General features: G+C 55.2%; 1 protein-coding gene across 1 annotated transcript in view; it reads right to left on the bottom strand.

The window, feature by feature from the left end:
* The window catches only part of RADIL (Rap associating with DIL domain), a 61,325-nt gene that overhangs the window by 28,420 nt on the left and 14,144 nt on the right, over positions 1–18,761 (bottom strand). The window lies entirely within an intron of this gene.

Here is an 18,761-nt window from a genome sequence, read left to right as displayed (position 1 = left end):
TTGAACCTTCTTACCCTAATTAACTATGTAAAGAATGTCAAAATAAAATTTATTAATAAAAAAAAAAGAGTTATGGGAGTCCCAGAAGGTACAGAAAGAGACGCTGGTTTTACAAATATATTTAATGAAATAATAAAGGAAAATTCCCTAATCCAGAGAAAGAATTGGGAAACAAGATCCAGGAGGGGCACAGAACTCCCAACAGGCTTGATCAAAAGCAATCTTCACCAAGACATATGATCATCAAGCTCTCTTCAACTGAACATAAGGAAAAGATCCTTAAATGTGCACGTGAAAAAAAATCAACTGACATATAAAAGAATGCCAATTAAACTCACAGGAGACCTCTCACAGGAAACTCTACAGGCAAGAAGAGAATGGAGCATCATATTCCAGATTCTAAAACAAAACAAAAAAAATTGTCAGCCCAGGATAACATATCCAGTAAAGCTTTCTTTTGTCTTTGAAAATGAAATAAAATTCTTCCACAGGAAAGAAAAGTTAAAAGAATTTGCCTCTTCCTAAACAAATGATACTTCAAGATGTTCTCTTGACAGAGAAGAGGAACAGCACCTACCAAAACCAAAGGCAAAAGTGAAGAACATCCCAGTAAAACGACAACAGAAGACTAAGCCAATGAACAACCCATTGCTAAAATGACAGGACCAAAGTACCACCCATGCATATTAAACTCTGAATGTAAATGGCTTAAGCTCAATCAAATGTCTTAGATTAGTAGACTGGATTAAAAAACAAAACACATCTATTTGTTGTCTAGAAGAGACACATTTCACCAACAAAAATCAGCAGAAGCTATATCTCATGTATTTTGATGTTTTTGTTTTTGTTAGTTTCATCTCTTCAAAACAGTTTCTTGTAATTAAATTCTTCAGTGACTCATAGATCATACAGTGGCATCATTTTCTTCAGGAAGGTTCTGATTTTCTTTTTCATTTCTTCAACGACACATTAATCATTCAGTAACATGTTGCTTAACTTCATGGTGTTGTTAATTTTTTTTCTTCCTGATGTTGATTTTGTTTTGTGGCTGTTCATTTAAGGGGATGTATAATAGCTGTGTAATGGAGACTGTCATATCTAGTTGTTATTTAACTTCATGGCATTGTAAATTTCTATTTTTCTTCCTTTTGTTGATTTTGTATTGTGACTTTTCATTTAAGGGATGTACAGTAGCTGTGAAATGGAGACTACCATCCAGATGTGAGGATACAGTGTAGTATGCATCTCTACTTCTAGGCAAAGATGGACTTACAATGAAACTGTTTACTATATCTCGACAATAGGATTCTGGACTCTCTGCCGTTGTCCATGCCCGCAATGATGGACAGATGACTGTGTAAGAACTATACTTTAGTAATGATATAGAGGAACTGGATGTGTGGCAGGGGGATTGGGGAGGGAGAAGGGAAATCCCAGGAGTCTATGGAATTGTATCATAAGATGATAATAAATAAATAAATGAATAATTTTTTAAAAAGATGACTCATGTGTACCATGAAACGGGGGAGGAACACAGATGTGCCATAACAGGCTCTGCCACCTGCATCCTGACTTCCTGGTTCTGTTTTTCAAAACCCTCCACAACGTGACGGAACAATCTTTCCACTCAGCTCTGTGAGGCAGGCACCTGTGTGAGAGCCTTCCTTCCAATCCCTGTCACAGACGTACAGCTTGTGGCTTGGTCTCCTGTCCCTGTCCCCAGGCGAGGCTGCAGGAGGCACAGGCTCAGGACCTGTGAGGTCAGGGAGAGAGTGGCCACCACACTCGTCCTCCCTGACTTGACGACACTGCTGCTGTCCCCTGGGCTCAGCGCACCCACCTCAACTCTAACCAGCAGCTTCCCCTCCTGTCCTCTGAGCCACACGGGGACAGGAAGGGCACTGGGTCCTTAAAAAACCTGGTGACGGAGCCACTGTTGTGGTGCAGCGAGTCTAGCATCCCACATGAACGTAGGGAAGCCCCAGCTGCTCCCCTTTGCATCCGGCTTCCTGCTGATGTGCCTAGGGAAAGCTCGAGCCCCTGCGCCCACGCAGAACACCCGGCTGGAGCTGCACACTGCCCGTTCCAGCCGAGGCCTGGCTGCCACAGTCGCTTGGGGAGGGAACCAGCACATGCAGCATCTTTGTCTCTCTGGAACTCTGCCTTTCATATAATAAATACATCTTTAAAAAAAAAAGTCTCAGATGGAGCTGGCAAGATAGTTCATCTGGCTAATCCCCCACCTTCAAATGTCAGGAATCCCATACGGGCACCTGTTTGTGTCCTGGCTGCTCCACTTCCCATCCAGCTCCCTGCTTGTGGTCTGGGAAAGCAGTAGAGGACGGCCCAAGGCCTTGGGGCCCTGCACCCGTGTGGGAGACCCGGAAGAAGCTCCTGGCTCCTGACTTCAGATCGGCTCAGGCTGTTGCAGCCATCTGGCGAGTGAACGAGCAGATGGAAGATCTCTCTGTTTCCTTCTCTCATAAATCTGGCTTTCCAATAAAAATAAACAGATTTTTAAAAACATAAATAAAAAGTAAAAAATCAAAAATTCTCAGATGGCCATGTCGCAGTCCTCAGACCCCCCCCCTTTGTGGGACTGAGCGAAGGGGCCAACTTGTTGTGGGGTCTCTGCCAAGCACACCGTCACTGCAGGTGCCTCTACACAAAATGAGAGACTCATGACAGACACATCTGGGCGAGAAACTCAGCCAAAGTCAGTCAGGAAATGGCAAGATGGCAAAGCCGTTAATATGCAGCCGTCCTGGGAGGGGAGTTACCACATGCACAAGGCCTGCACGCGCACGCCCACAAGGCCCACGGGCGACTTCTCTCACTACCCTGCTGGTTTTCACCAGGTCAGCTCCAGCCCTGACGCGCTCAGGGCCTGGTGGCGTTTTCCCACTCTCCCATGACCGAGCCAGTGGGATCCGAGGTTCTCACGTGGTAGGTCTGATGGAGGCCCAGGAATGTGCATTTGTAAAAGCTGGGTGGAAGCTACTGGTCCTTACAAGGAGACGATGGAAGCCCACACAGCACAAGGAACCTGCGGCCCGCATCCAGCCAGCTGTCAGTCCCTGCAGAAAGTCAGGGGGCCCCAGCACAGGAACGGGACACCACATGCCACCCCCAGAGACCTGCCTTGCACTCCTTACCCCAGTGGCTAAAACCCGGGGACCCAGGAGCGACACAGCACCTTTCCTGCAGCCTAACAATCCGGGGCAAGCAGGCCCGAGGCTGGGAGGAAGTGGTGGCTTCTACGCTGGGGTGGCCAAGGGTGGCAGAGACGGCCAGCACTCACCCCTGGTGGGGAGAGGACTGGGGAGCCCCCTCCTCTGGCTGTCCCTGCCAGGGGGCGTCCAGCTGTGGAGAGGGGGCAGTGGAGTGGCTCAGGGACCCTCGGGACCCACGAGGATTCTCTCCCCAACCTCCCACAGCCTCGGGGACAGCTGAGGCTGCCACATCTGCCACTGGCAGACAGGAAGGCCCCCTTTGGACACAGCTACTCCCGGCCCTCAGCGCACGCCATGGGCTCCATGCAGCTTCAGAATACACTGGAAAAAAAAAATCCCTGCCCTTTTCCTGGATGTCCCTGAATCCCTGTGCCGACTCCCCACAGGCTGCAGCCCTGGGTCTGATGGTTCTGTTTCCCCAGCCTCTGCAAGCGTGGGTCTGCATCTGCCCCGTGGCTCACTTGCCCCGGGCCCAGGGACCTGACAGGCGGTTAGGACTGGGGGCTGACGGGCAGGGCCAGGCCCCTCTGCTAAGGCGGTTTACTAGCGAGCACAATGGTGTGAGAGCACGTCTGGGAACAGCTGGGGACATGCTGCTGGAACAGACTGTCGGGCCAAAGGGCAGCAGCCAGAGCTGCCTGCAGCACCTGATTTCAGCCAGCACCCCCTTCTCAAGCCAGCCATGGACAAAGAGCCCGGTACTGCTGTGTGCAAGAGCGGGCTGTCCAGGAAGTCGGCGCGCACCTGCAGGGCACTGCCAAGCCCACTACTACGGCTGGCACTCCATCCCCAAGCCCCAGGGAGGGGCTGGAGGCAGCAGGGGTGTGCCGGCCACCAAGGCGAGGCTCTCAGAGGGCCTCCCCTCCACAGCGAGGAGCGAGGAGCGAGGCAGGGATGCCCCGGTGACCGCTTCTACTCAGCGCTGCCCTGCACGTCCTGGCCACTTCACCAGCGAGAACAAAGGCAGAGCGCTGAGAAGAAATCAACACATGGCTATTTTTAATTTCTTCCTTTTGTTGTTGTTTTAAGAATTCACTTATGTATTTGAAAGTGTGTGTGTGAGAGACAGAGAGAGAAAGAGACAAAGAGAATGAATCTTAACTCTGCTGGCTCACTCCGCAGATGGCCACTCGGACGGGGCTGCAGCAGCAGCAGGGGCGTCCTCGGGCTCTCCCACATACTGCAACATCTTGCTGTGAGCAAGCAGAGCTAGAGAACTTCCTCTTTTTTTTTTTAAGATTTATTTTTTTATTATTTTTTCATTGGAAAGGTGGATATACAGAGGAGGAGAGACAGAGAGGAAGATCTTCTGTCTGATGATTCACTCCCCAAGTGAGCGCAACGGGCCGATACTATGCCGATCCGAAGCCAGGAGCCTCTTCCGGGTCTCCCACGCGGGTGCAGGGTCCCAAAGCTTTGGGCCGTCCTCGACTGCTTTCCCGGGCCACAGGCAGGGAGCTGGAAGGGAAGCGGGGCTGCTGGGATTAGAACCGGCGCCCATATGGGATCCCGGGCGTGCAAGGCGAGGATCTTTAACCACTTGCGCCACCGCGCCGGGCCCGAGAACTTCCTCTTTTAACAGCTAAATTTCTGGGGCCTGGTGGTGTGGCCTAGCGGCTAAAGTCCTCGGCCTTGAGTGCACCAGGATCGCATATGGCCACTGGTTCTAATCCCGGCTGCTCCACTTCCCAGCCAGCTCCCTGCTTGTGGCCTGGGAGAGCAGTCGAGGACAGCCTAAAGCTTTGGAACCCTGCACCCATGTGGGAGACCTGGAGGAAGTTCCTGACTCCTGGCTTCAGATCGGCACAGCACCAGCCGTTGCACTCACTTGGGGAGTGAATCATCAGACAGAAGATCTTTCTCTCTGTCTCTCCTCCTCTCCATTATCTGACTTTGTAATAAAAATAAATAAATCTTTTTTAAAAAAAGCTAAATTTTTGAGAAAATATACTTGTAATTAACATTGTAATTGAAGAATTAATAGCTATACTAAATAAAAAATTCAACAAATAGAAAGTAAAAAGATAATTTATAATCATTTTGAAGACCATGGCATTATGTACGTAGGAGCCAGCAAAGAACTGAAAAACTGCAAACAAGTGAATTCAGTAGAAATAACTCAACAAGGCAGGTAAGAAAACAAAAACAAAAACAAAAAAACACTGTTCTTTTTAGCCACCAGAAACAAAAAGGGAAAAAAGACACGTAAACAGTGCTAACAGTGCAGGGAACCAAAGAGCAACCAAGAAACACCTCACCACACACTGCACGGAGCACGCACACACAGGAGGCCGCATGAGACCACTGCACCCTGCACACACAGCAGGCTCACGGGACCACTGCACTGCACACACACAGCAGGCCGCACAGGACCAAGCACTGCACACACACAGCAGGCCGCATGGGATCACTGAACCATGCACACACACAGGAGGCCACACGGGACCAAGCACTGCACACACACAGCAGGCTCATGGGACCACTACACCACACACACAGTAGGCTCACGGGACCACTGCACTGCACACACACAGAGGAGCCCGCACAGGACCAAGCACTGCACACACACAGAGGAGCCCGCACGGGACCAAGCACTGCACACACACAGTAGTCCACAAAGGAACACTGCATTGCACACACACAGGAGGCCGCACGGGATCACGGCACCACGCACACACACAGGAGTCTGCACAGGACCACTGCACCCCGCACTACGCGGCTGAGGAAAACCTACCAAGTGCAGGATGTGCTGAGCTCTCAGGCCACAGAGCCACGCGTGTCCCAGCCTGACGGGCAGGCCCAGTGCCAGCCCAGGAGGCCACAGCAAGTGCACGCGTCACTGCAGCCTCCTCACATGCTGCGTAACCAGACGCGAGAACATCCTGCAGAGGATCTGGGGCAGCAGAGGGATGGCCTCCAGCGCTGGGTCAACATGACCTCGCCCACGGCATACGGGCAGTAATCCTGCCCCACATGCCCACACAGAGGACGGCAAGACCCAGAGTGAAAGGGGAAACAAACGTTACAAAGGAACCACGGGAGCCTGCACACAAGGGCTCCTTGGGCGAGCAGGGGAGCACAGACCACAGCGACAGGCCGCCTATGGGCACCGGCCACTCAGCACGGACCACAGCGACAGGCCGCCAGTGGGCACCGGCCACTCAGCACAGACCACAGCGACAGGCCGCCAGTGGGTACCGGCCACTCAGCACGGACCACAGCGACAGGCCGCCAGTGGGCACCGGCCACTCAGCACGGACCACAGCGACAGGCTGCCAGTGGGCACCGGCCACTCAGCACGGACCACAGCGACAGGCCGCCTGTGGGCACCGGCCACTCAGCACAAGGGGCGCAGGGCGACCTGAACTTATGGCCTCACCAGCTTGCTGTCAGGAGTTCAGAAGGCGACTGGGCAGTGACCCCGAACAGGCAAATGTCAACACGCTGGAATGAAGCCGGATGGCTTAGATGCGGGTCTAGCCGAACCTCACCCATGGAGACCCCATGATGGGATCACCCCTGCGGGGCCAGGAACCCACCCTGGGCTCACCCGGGCAGCTGCGAGGCACACCCCTTGTGAACAGGGACCAGGATCTAGAGCAACGAACCCTCAGACAGCCCGACACATAAAATCCCACAGTCTCACACTCGCACAAAAGAATGCATGCCAAGTACAACTCGCCAAGTTCCACGCAGAACACGAGGTGCCAATGCCATGCCCACAGCATTCAAACACCTGAGGTGAGAAGCCTCATTTACCACCCTCAGTGTCAAACAAAAACCCTCGGAAATGAACAGGCTCCGGTTAGGGCCCATGAGAGCTGCAGGGAGCACGAACCCGCACCACCACCTTCCAGCTGCAGACTGCTCCCACAGTGGTGCTGTGTCACCCAGAGGAGCAAAGGCTAAAGGGAAATATACATACACCCACAGCCATGGCAGAACACACACCCACAGCCATGGCAGAACACACACCCACAGCCATGGCAGAACACACACCCACAGCCATGGCAGAACACACACCCACAGCCATGGCAGAACACACACCCACAGCCATGACAGAACACACACCCACAGCCATGGCAGAACACACACCCACAGCCGTGGCAGAACACACACCCACAGCCATGCAAGACACACACCCACAGCCATGGCAGAACACACACCCAACCATGCAAGACACACCCACAGCCATGGCAGAACACACACGCCTCTGGACTAAACACAAGTACCTGGACTAAAGCAAAGCCAGGATGGAATGCATGCTCTCTTAAGAACACGGCCTGCCGGGCCCGGCGCTGTGGTGCAGTGGTTAAGGTCCTCACCTTGCACGCCTGGGGATCCCATATGGGCGCCGGTTCTAATCCCGGCAGCCCCGCTTCCCATCCAGCTCCCTGCCTGTGGCCCGGGGAAAGCAGTCGAGGACGGCCCAAGGCTTTGGGACCCTGCACCCGCGTGGGAGACCCGGAAGAGGCTCCTGGCTTCGGATTGGCTCAGCTCCAGCCGTTGTGGCCGCCTGGGGAGTGAATCATTGGACAGAAGATCTTCCTCTCTGTCTCTCCTCTCTGTATATCCGCCTTTCCAATAAATACAAAATAAATCTTAAAAAAAAAAAAAATAGCACGGCCTGCCTGCAGACAACAAACTCATTATGTGGAGTATTTACAAAAATGGGCCATGTTCCAGCCACAAGAGCAAATCTCTAAGTTGCATCATCTAAAAATACAGGAATTAACTGTTGGTTTCAAAGGATTAGAAAGTCGCAAAATTTTTGCAATTGACAAATATATCTAAATATTCCAGGGCCAAAGAAAATTAGTTATTGGTAATTAGGAAATACTTGTTATTGAATGATAACAAAGCTAGTCCACCAATATTACCCAATGTTTTCCCAGACATCAGGAAAACAGGAAATATTCCAGAGCTTAGCTTATAAGTCTTAGATATGGAAACTAATTGAGTTGATCATGAGAAAGAAAAATTACAAGGCTGGCATCATGGCACATGGGTAACGCTGCCTGCTGCCCTGCTGGAAGCTTGATGAGGAGTCTGAGGGCCGCTCTGTCCAGGCCAAGGTACCAGTCAGCGAGCACAAAGCTGCGTTTGGGGGTGGACTGGCCCCGGTGGCAGCACCCTCTAGTATGCCTGAGTCAGGGCTAGGTAAAAAGGCTCTGGCCAAAGCACCCACTGGTACATGCGAGAACCAGGACTGAGCTGGGCTGGACTCGGTCACTGCACCTGCCAGAGCATGCAGAAACAGCTCTGCGGTACAGCCTAGTGAGCGTTCAAGGCATCTCCCCAACCAGGCCTCCGCACCCACATGAGCTGGCCACAGGGGGGTTCTGGACAGTCGCCTCAGCCAGGCCAGGTAGGGTGACCTGGGCAGGAGTGGGATCTCCCATCTCAGGGAACACCCCATGGACATGTGGTCCAACCGCTGAGCACGTGTTGTGGGACTGGGCCACTCCCATTGCTGACTCCGGACAGAGGAGGAACATCCACTGCACGACAAAGACAGGACAGCCGGGTCCTCGGATCCAGCCGACGACCTCCAGAACCTCCTCAAAGGATGGGAAGCAAAGCGAGTGGCGTCGCTTTCAGGCCAAGAGCTATGGAAAGCACCCAGGCTTGTAGACACTGCGGTGGACATGGTCACCCAACAGACCTCGGAGCTTCTACAGAGAAGGAGGACGAGCCCCTGCACGGTCAGACGGGCTCTGTCGCTTGCTGCACCACCACCACTCAGGACCCCCTCCCCCGCACTGGCACTGGCACACCGTCTCTGTCTGACCCCGAGAAGCCGTATACCGCCGGGGACACACCTCAGCTCTCCTCCCTCCTGACCTCTGTAACCAACCACAAAAAAATGAATGGTTCTCTTACACAAGTCAATAACTTATAGTAACAGCAATCAACACCAATGATGCCCGACACAGGCAGCAGCCGGTACATCAGGACTGCACTGAGTACAAAGTCGGTTTGACATAAGAAGAATCCAAACCAGGTACTCGAGTTGTGGCACAGCAGGTTCAGCTGGCAAGGCTGGCTTCTCGCCAGAGCGCCTGTTCCAGTCGCGGCCACTCCCTGCTTCCCATCCAGCTCCCTGTGCAGACAGCAGAGGCTGGCCCAAACACCTGGACCCCTGCCACCTGCCTGAGAGACCTCACCTCACCCAACTGTGCTTGCTGAAGCCTTTGGGTGCATTCTCTCTCTCTCTCTCTCTCTCTGTTCCCCTCCGCCTGCCTTTCAAATACATGTTTCAATTATTTTTCAACATCCTAATCCATATAATTGACAATAGCTCCATGTCAACAGAATCCCAGGAAAAGCTACCCTCACCTCTAACCGATACATGACAAGCACTTGGCAAATGCCAACACTCTTTCATCATCATCCTCTAACAAACTCATAAGATACTGGGAAATCTCAGCCTGACAAAGGTACCTCAGCACTTCTCTCCCGAGCCCAGCACCAAGACAAGGTCTTTGTCTTGGCACCTCTGGGTGTCTAACTGACGCAACAAGGCCAGAAAAAGAAAAGGGCATCAACATTTAAAAAAACAAAAACCAAAAAACCTACCTCCATTCATAGATTGCAAGATCTTACAACGGGAAATTCACAAATCAAACGAAGTCCATGGAAAGCTAGCAGTGCTAACAACCACAGGAGGGAGGTCACAGGACAGAAGTCTGCCATCAGTGAAGGCAGATCTTGCCAGCTGGGACTGCAGGGAACACTGCCCACACCCATTGGAGGGTGGGTCCCAGCCCCGGCTCTCACCTGACCCCAGCACCCTGCCAGCACACACCTGAGCAGGTGACAGCAGGTCCCAGCCCCGGCTCTCACCTGACCCCAGCACCCCGCCAGCACACACCTGAGCAGGTGACAGCAGGGGCGGGTCTCAGCCCTGGCTCTCACCTGACCCCAGCACCCCACCAGCACACACCTGAGCAGGTGACAACAGGGGCAGGTCCCAGCCCCGGCTCTCACCTGACCCCAGCACCCCGCCAGCACACACCTGAGCAGGTGACAACAGGGGCAGGTCCCAGCCCCGGCTCTCACCTGACCCCAGCACCCCACCAGCACACACCTGAGCAGGTGACAACAGGGGCAGGTCCCAGCCCCGGCTCTCACCTGACCCCAGCAACCCGCCAGCACACACCTGAGCACGTGACAGCAGGGGCGGGTCTCAGCCCTGGCTCTCACCTGACCCCAGCACCCCACCAGCGCACACCTGAGCAGGTGACAGCAGGGGCAGGTCCCAGCCCCGGCTCTCACCTGACCCCAGCACCCCACCAGCACACACCTGAGCAGGTGACAGCAGGGGCGGGTCCCAGCCCCGGCTCTCACCTGACCCCAGCACCCTGCCAGCACACACCTGAGCAGGTAACAACAGGGGCAGGTCCCAGCCCCGGCTCTCACCTGACCCCAGCACCCTGCCAGCACACACCTGAGCAGGTGACAGCAGGGACGGGTCTCAGCCCTGGCTCTCACCTGACCCCAGCACCCCGCCAGCACACACCTGAGCAGGTGACAGCAGGTCCCAGCCCCGGCTCTCACCTGACCCCAGCACCCTGCCAGCACACACCTGAGCAGGTGACAACAGCAGGTCCCAGCCCCGGCTCTCACCTGACCCCAGCACCCCACCAGCACACACCTGAGCAGGTGACAACAGCAGGTCCCAGCCCCGGCTCTCACCTGACCCCAGCACCCCGCCAGCACACACCTGAGCAGGTGACAACAGCAGGTCCCAGCCCCGGCTCTCACCTGACCCCAGCACCCCACCAGCACACACCTGAGCAGGTGACAACAGCAGGTCCCAGCCCCGGCTCTCACCTGACCTCAGCACCCCGCCAGCACACACCTGAGCAGGTGACAACAGCAGGTCCCAGCCCCGGCTCTCACCTGACCCCAGCACCCCACCAGCACACACCTGAGCACGTGACAGCAGGTCCCAGCCCCGGCTCTCACCTGACCCCAGCACCCCACCAGCGCACAGTAAAATATTTTAGGATACATTTTTAAAAATTAAAGACGTATTCATTTTTTGAAAGAGATTTGCAGAGAGAGGACACAGACATCTTTTATGCCCTGGTTCACCCGAAATGGCTCTACTGGCCAGAACCGGGTTGATCCGAAGCCAGGAACCAGGAGCCTCTTCCGGGTCTCCCACATGGGTGCAGGGGCACATAAGCCTTCCTTGCTGCTTTCCGGGCACCTTCTCAGGGAGCTGGACTGGCAGCAGGGCAGGCAGGACGCAAACTGTCACCCACGGGGAATGCTTCACTTGCCACGTCACAGCTCTGGCCCTGGTCGGCATCTTTTTTGGAAATAGAAACATACACCCTGAGATTCATGAGGAAAGCAAAGGATACAAACAACCTACACTGTCTCGAAAAAGAACAAAGTTTCAGGACTTACACACCCCAACTTCAAAACTTACCATAGGGATCGGCACTGTGGCTTGGCAAAGACTCAACCTCTGCCTGTGGCACCAGCATCCCATATGGATGCTGCTTCCTGTCCTGGCTGCCCCACTTAGGACCCAGCTCCCTGCTCACGCGGCTGGGAAAGCAGTGGAAGGTGGTCCAAGTCCTCAGGCCCTGCACATCAGAGGGAGACTCAGATAAAACTCCTGGCTTTGGACCAGCCTCACCCTGGCCACTGTGGCCATCTGGGAAGTGAACCGCAGCCAGCTCTCTCAGTCCTCCTCTCTCTCTCTGTAACTGTGCTTTTCAAATAAATAAATAATTTTTAATCCAACCAAACAACAATCGCCCCCCAGCGTTGCACTGACCGAGGCCGCGTGGCCTGGCCCGCCTGCAGCATGGAGGCACGGCAGCAGCCCTGACACTGAGGCGGGCTCTTTGCCGACAAGGACACCAGGAGCACCCCCGGTGAGAGGACAGTCCTCCTGGCCAGCGGCCTCCGTGGGACAGCTAGCTCAGAGTGCAGCGCGGCTACAAGTCTGAGAGCCGCCAGCATGCAACTCCCGGAGGAGGCACAGGTGTGTGACCTGAGGACCTTGGATCAGGCAGACTGCTGAGTACAGTGCCAGGAAGACGGGCAAGCACGGACAACATTACGTACAATGGGGCCGAGGGCTGGGGTCCAGCACTTGAGCCTCTGAGGCTAAGCCACCGCCGACAGTGCTGGACAGTCAGCTCAAGTCCCAGCCGCTCCACTTCCCACCACGCCCTGACGCACACATGGCCCAGGTGTTAGGTCCCTGTCCCTCAAGTGGAGTCAGGAAGGAGTTCCCGGTTCCTGGGCCATCCGGGGAGTGAGCCAGCAGATGGACAAGCTAACTCATTCTCCCTGCCACTTTTCAAACAGATAAAATCTTTGACAATACTGTAGTTTCTCCACACCCCAACGTGTCTGCCTCCACTCGGGGATCGCAGCTTTAAATCACTGCCCTACCCAGAAAAAAAGTTAACATTTTTGACAAAGATGTTCACTGTCCACACCAAGCGGTGCTGAACTTGCTGCTGTGAGCGGGCACCTCTGTCCTCGCGGCCACCCTCAGCAGGTTCAGTCATGGGAGCCAGGAGGTGTGGGAAGACAGCGCCAGGAGACTTCTCCAGGAATCTGTTTTCAGTTACCAGGTGGCAGGCACGCTGAAGCAGGTGAAACGTGACGGGAAGCCAGCGGATCGGGCAGCAGAGCTGGAGGCCGCCCAGCACCTGCTGGACAGCACACCCTCCCGGCCCAGCGTTGCCGGGGGGAGTCGGCAAGGGCCACGCCTCCGAGGGCTGCACCCCTCCGTGCAGCACCTCTGTACGAGGACGTGGGATCGTGCAGGGCTGGATGCCTCGTTTCCAGAAGCACACACAGGCAGCACCCATGCCGACGGGCCAGCCGAGCGACAGGCCTGCCGTCACACCACCAAGGCCCCCATCGGGAGCTGTCCTGCGCAACTCAGGACCTCACACAGCCCTTCTACCAACTGGGATTTTTTCCAATATTTGTTTTTTATTGGAAATGCAGATTTACAGAGAGAAGGAGAGACATCTAGTTCTTCCATCCACTGGTGCACTCCCCATCTGGCCACAAGGGCCAAAGCTGAGCTGATCCAAAGCCAGAAGCCAGGAGCCTCCTCCGGCTCTCCCACGCGGGTGCAGGGTCCCAAGGCTTTGGGGCCGTCTTCTGCTGCTTTCCCAGGCCACAAGCAGGGAGCTAGATGAGAAGTGGAGCAGCCGGAACACAAACCGGTGACCAAATGGAATCCCGCGCATGCAAGGTGATGATTTAGCCTCTAGGCTATCATGCCGGGCACCAAATTACTGTTTTTAAAAGGATGTAGGGCCCAGCACGGTGGCGCAAGTGCTTAAGGTCCTCGCCTTGCACGCCCAGGATCCCATATGGGCGCCGGTTCTATCCTGGCAGCCCCGCTTCCCTTCCAGCTTCCTGCCTGTGGCCGGGGAGAGCAGTCGAGGACAGCCCAAAGCTTCGGATCAGCATAGTATCGGCCGTTGCGCTCACTTGGGGAGTGAATCATCGGATGGAAGATCTTCCTCTCTGTCTCTTCTCTCTGTATATCTGCCTTTCCAATAAATAATAATAATAATAATAATAATAATAATAATAATAAATCTTTTTTGAAAAAAAAAAAAAGGATGCAGGGGCCAGGCGTGGTGGCGCAGTGGTTAAGGTCCTCACCTTGAACGCCTGGGATCCCATATGGAAGCCAGTTCTATCCCGGCAGCTCCACTTCCCTTCCAGCTCCCTGCCTGTGGCCCAGGAAGGCAGTCGAGGACAGCCCAAAGCTTTGGGACCCTGCACCCGCCTGGGAGACCCGGAAGAGGCTCCTGGCTTCGGATCGGCATAGTATCAGCCCGTTGCGCTCACTTGGGGAGTGAATCATCGGACAGAAGATCTTCCTCTCTGTCTCTCCTCTCTGTATATCCACCTTTCCAATAAAAAAATAAATCTTTTTTAAAAAAAAAGGATGCAGAGTAGCACTAATTCCAGGATCAAATTTGGTTTTTTTCAGGTTAATTGGAGTTGCCCCCCCGCCACACACACTCCCACACTCCCCAGGAATGGGAGCAGCTCGCCTTGAGATGCAACTGGAGGCCTAATTAAGATGATGCATAACTGAGCAGATAAAATGCTTATGCTGTTTATTAGCCAGGCACTGGCGGAGGCAGAGCCTTCCAGAATCCAGCCAGAGATGTGGTCGAGACCAGACGCCGCGTCCGATGGCTCTGAGGTGATCCCACAACTTTTCATGGGGAGGAACATGACAACACACAACATGCTCCTGCTCACATCACAGACCTCACATGCCACACCACGAGGGCACCACACCCAGGGGAGTACCACACCCACAGGGATGTCACACCCACAGGGGAGTACCACACCCACCGGGATGTCACACCCACAGGGGAGTACCACACCCACAGGAATGTCACACACAGGGGAGTACCACACCCACGGGGATGTCACACCCACAGGGGAGTACCACACCCACAGGAATGTCACACCCACAGGGGAGTACCACACCCACAGGAATGTCACACCCACAGGGGAGTACCACACCCACGGGAATGTCACACCCAGGGGAGTACCACACCCACGGGGATGTCACACCCAGGGGAGTACCACACCCACGGGGATGTCACACCCAGGAGAGTACCACACCCACGGGGATGTCACACCCAGGGGAGTACCACACCCACAGGAATGTCACACCCAGGGGAGTACCACACCCACGGGAATGTCACACCCACAGGGGAGTACCACACCCACAGGATTGTCACACCCACTGGGGCACCACACCCACAGAATGTCACACCCAGGGGAGTACCACACCCACTGGAATGTCACACCCACAGGGGTACCACACCCACAGGAATGTCACACCCACAGGGGTACCACACCCACGGGGATGTCACACCCACTGGGGCACCACACCCACAGGAATGTCACGCCCAGGGGAGTACCACACTCACGGGGATGTCACACCCACTGGGGCACCACACCCACAGGAATGTCACGCCCAGGGGAGTACCACACTCACGGGGATGTCACACCCACTGGGGCACCACACCCACAGGAATGTCACACCCACTGGGGCACCACACCCACAGGAATGTCACGCCCAGGGGAGTACCACACTCACGGGGATGTCACACCCACAGGGGAGTACCACACCCACAGGAATGTCACGCCCAGGGGAGTACCACACTCACGGGGATGTCACACCCACTGGGGCACCACACCCACAGGAATGTCACACCCAGGGTAGTACCACACCCACAGGAATGTCACACCCACAGGGGTACCACACCCACGGGAATGTCACGCCCAGGGGAGTACCACACCCACGGGGATGTCACACCCACTGGGGCACCACACCCACGGGAATGTCACACCCAGGGGAGTTCCACACCCACAGGAATGTCACACCCAGGGGAGTACCACACCCACAGGAATGTCACACCCAGGGGAGTACCACACCCACAGGAATGTCACACCCAGGGGAGTACCACACCCACAGGAATGTCACACCCAGGGGAGTACCACACCCACTGGAATGTCACACCCAGGGGAGTACTACACCCAGGGGGATGTCACACCCACTGGGGCACCACACCCACGGGAATGTCACACCCAGGGGAGTACCACACCCACGGGGATGTCACACCCAGGGGAGTACCACACCCACGGGGATGTCACACCCACAGGGGAGTACCACACCCACAGGAATGTCACACACAGGGGAGTACCACACCCACGGGGATGTCACACCCACAGGGGTACCACACCCACGGGGATGTCACACCTACAGGAGTACCACACCCACGGGGATGTCACACCCAGGGGAGTACCACACCCACGGGGATGTCACACCAAGAGAAGCGTCACACTCACCAGAGTGTCACTCTGCCACAGTCCCTCTGACCCCGGTGGCCAGCCCAGCCCTCTGCCAGTTACAAAGCATCTTGACTCTGAACACTCACCGCCTGAAGGCCGACCTCTGCCAGCTGAGTCCACTGTGCCAAGTCTGGCACATCCTGTCTGCACCTGTGGGACCAGCCCAGCCATCTGGGTCACAGCCTCGGTTTCCCTACCCTTTCCTCTCCATTTACCCAGGGGCTCAGTGCGTGCGTCTGACCTTGACCTCTCCAAGTGACTGCAATGGCAGGTAGGGAAAAGGGGGTCAGCTGATAGCTCCACACCGTTCCCAGGGGCTATCCTAAGGAAGGAGCCTGGCTGAGCGGCTTCTAGGCCAGAAACGCCGCAGGCTCTCAGGGCTGGAAGTCCAGGGCGCAGGGCCGGCAGGGTCAGCTCCTGCTTCGCCTCGGCCTCCGCCTGCACGTGGCCTCACACGCTTGTCCCTGTGTGTGTCCGTGACCTCCTCTGGCTCCACATTCACTCATTCCCAGGCTACAGCACCCGATCTTCCGGGGACACAGTTCAACCGTGACCGGTCCCAGCCAGGCCTGGAAGCAGCAGACAGACACAGAGGCACCAGGAGCGAACCCCACGACAGCCTAAGACGCTTCTGCAGCTCTGACCAGCACAGCTGGCTAGCCTGCTGCCCACTCCTGGTCAACCCAGACCGGCAGGGAGATACCGCCCAGGAAGGGGGCGTCCCAAACCCAAGGTGGCCTTCCCTTCCCTGTCAAACAGGAGCCAGACTTGCACAAGCCAGGCTACCAGGCTGCCGGCTTCGGCTTCCCTCCGTGGGGCCAGGGCCTGCCCTTCAGGGCTCACTCTCCAGCATTCATTTGAAGAGCGCCATCTTCCAGCCATAGCCTTAAGTCAGGCTCTGTACATGCCCAGCGCTTGCTTGACAATAACGCGTATTTCCCAATGTGAGGGTGGGGCCAGCACAACAAATGCCCACCACGTTGATGCTGGCGGCAGGTGTGAGGCAGAGGGGACGGGTGGCAGACCAGCCTTGAACACTAGCATCCGCTCCCTAACAGGGTCATGTCACCGTGACAAGGACTGCTGGCATCCCACAGCAGCACTCGGCATCCGGGCCTTCAGAGAGAGCTCACCCCGCAGACCAACTCCAGGAACCAGCTGCCTTCCCTCTCTGGCTTGATTCCCACCAGTGGAAGAGCCGTTCTGGAGTTCATGCTCGTGTCCCGTGCTGGCCGTTTCCCTCAGTCTTAGCTCTGCCGACTCATTCCAGGCTAACCTATCTAGAAATCGTGCCATTTTCCCTCTACCCCGCAGTGGCCCTCTCGTCCCTGTTTTACTGTGGCTTTGCAATGTTTGACAGTTACCAACTCAACCTCCCGCCCCAACTCTGCTGTCCTGCTGCTGCCCTGCTCTAGCTCTCCCATCTTCTCCCCGTTTCTTTGGGAAGCTGTTGGCTCCATTTTCACCCCAACCTGGAATCCGCAGCTTTCTGCTTCTCCCCTGACGCTGGAACACACCTTCTCCTCGGCCGTGAGCTCAGCATCTCCGCCCTCTCCAGGAACAAGCGCCCAACTCTCACCACCAGACTCGATCGTCATTTCGGCTTCACTTTGCCGTTTTTTTATTGTGTTTTTAATGGAGAAATACATCATCTGTTTTCAAAATAGCACTTGAAAATACAAGGAGTACAGATACCATTTAACAAAGCCAACTTGAGTCGCGAGACACTACGTACAGCGCGTGAGAAACAGTCTAAAGTTCAAGGGATCAGAACTAGAAGCAAAAGGCCCAAGTTTCCAGCTTGGGAAAACACTCACACGGAACGGTTAATAAACTAATGTTTCTTTCCCAAATAAGTAAACAAAATGACAAGCCTATATTTGTGCCCGGTGATTCAGGCCCCCACCAGGGCCGTTCTGCACGCGGGACGACATGCTGTGGTGGCAGAGGGCAGGACACGAGCACGAGGGGGACGCAGGCCGGACGGAGCACGTGTCCGTCACCGCACAGCTCCGAGCAAGGACTGCCGCAACCCTGGGAACAACCTGGCAACGCCAGAGTTTAAATGAACTGCAGTTCCACGCGGAAAGGTCCATGCGGGAGGGAGCGAGGCTGCGCCCGCCGGGCTGGCTGCGGAGGGATTCGGCCACAGCTGCAATGCCCTTCCAGCTCGCCCCTCGCGTGCCCTGCACATGAACCTGCTGCTGCATGACTGAGGCATCTCGTTTTTTGTCTAAAGAAAGTATTCCTAATCTTTGGCAGGAAAAATCAAAAGCGGAGGAAGCTGGCAAGATGGCATGTGCTTGTGTTTTGTGTCTCTACGGTAAAATTTACTGGTGAATTTGGTAAGTCTTCGAAAATAAAACTGGTTACAAATTCTTGGAGAAAATGCTTTTTTTTTTTTTTTGCCTCTACTGTGAAAACTGGATAGCCACTCTCCTGTGAGCAGGTCGCACTCTGCGGAGCACAGAGATTTCATCTGCAGAAGCCAAGCGACCACCCACGGGTGCCAGCATGTCTCCCGGGCATCGAGGCCGTGGAATTCAGGTCTGGTGTCCTGTGCCCTACGGACATAGGGTTCTGAGCTCCACATCGTGGTTTAGAAAATACTAGTCGGATACAAGGGCATCCCTTGGGAAGACCAGC

The sequence above is a fragment of the Ochotona curzoniae genome, unplaced genomic scaffold (assembly GCF_017591425.1).
Source record: "Ochotona curzoniae isolate NIBS_2020 unplaced genomic scaffold, NIBS_Ocur_1.0 contig_54, whole genome shotgun sequence".
NCBI lineage: Eukaryota > Metazoa > Chordata > Mammalia > Lagomorpha > Ochotonidae > Ochotona > Ochotona curzoniae.
The sequence above is the reverse complement of the archived record's forward strand: the minus strand, read 5'-3'. Positions and strand labels throughout refer to the sequence as shown.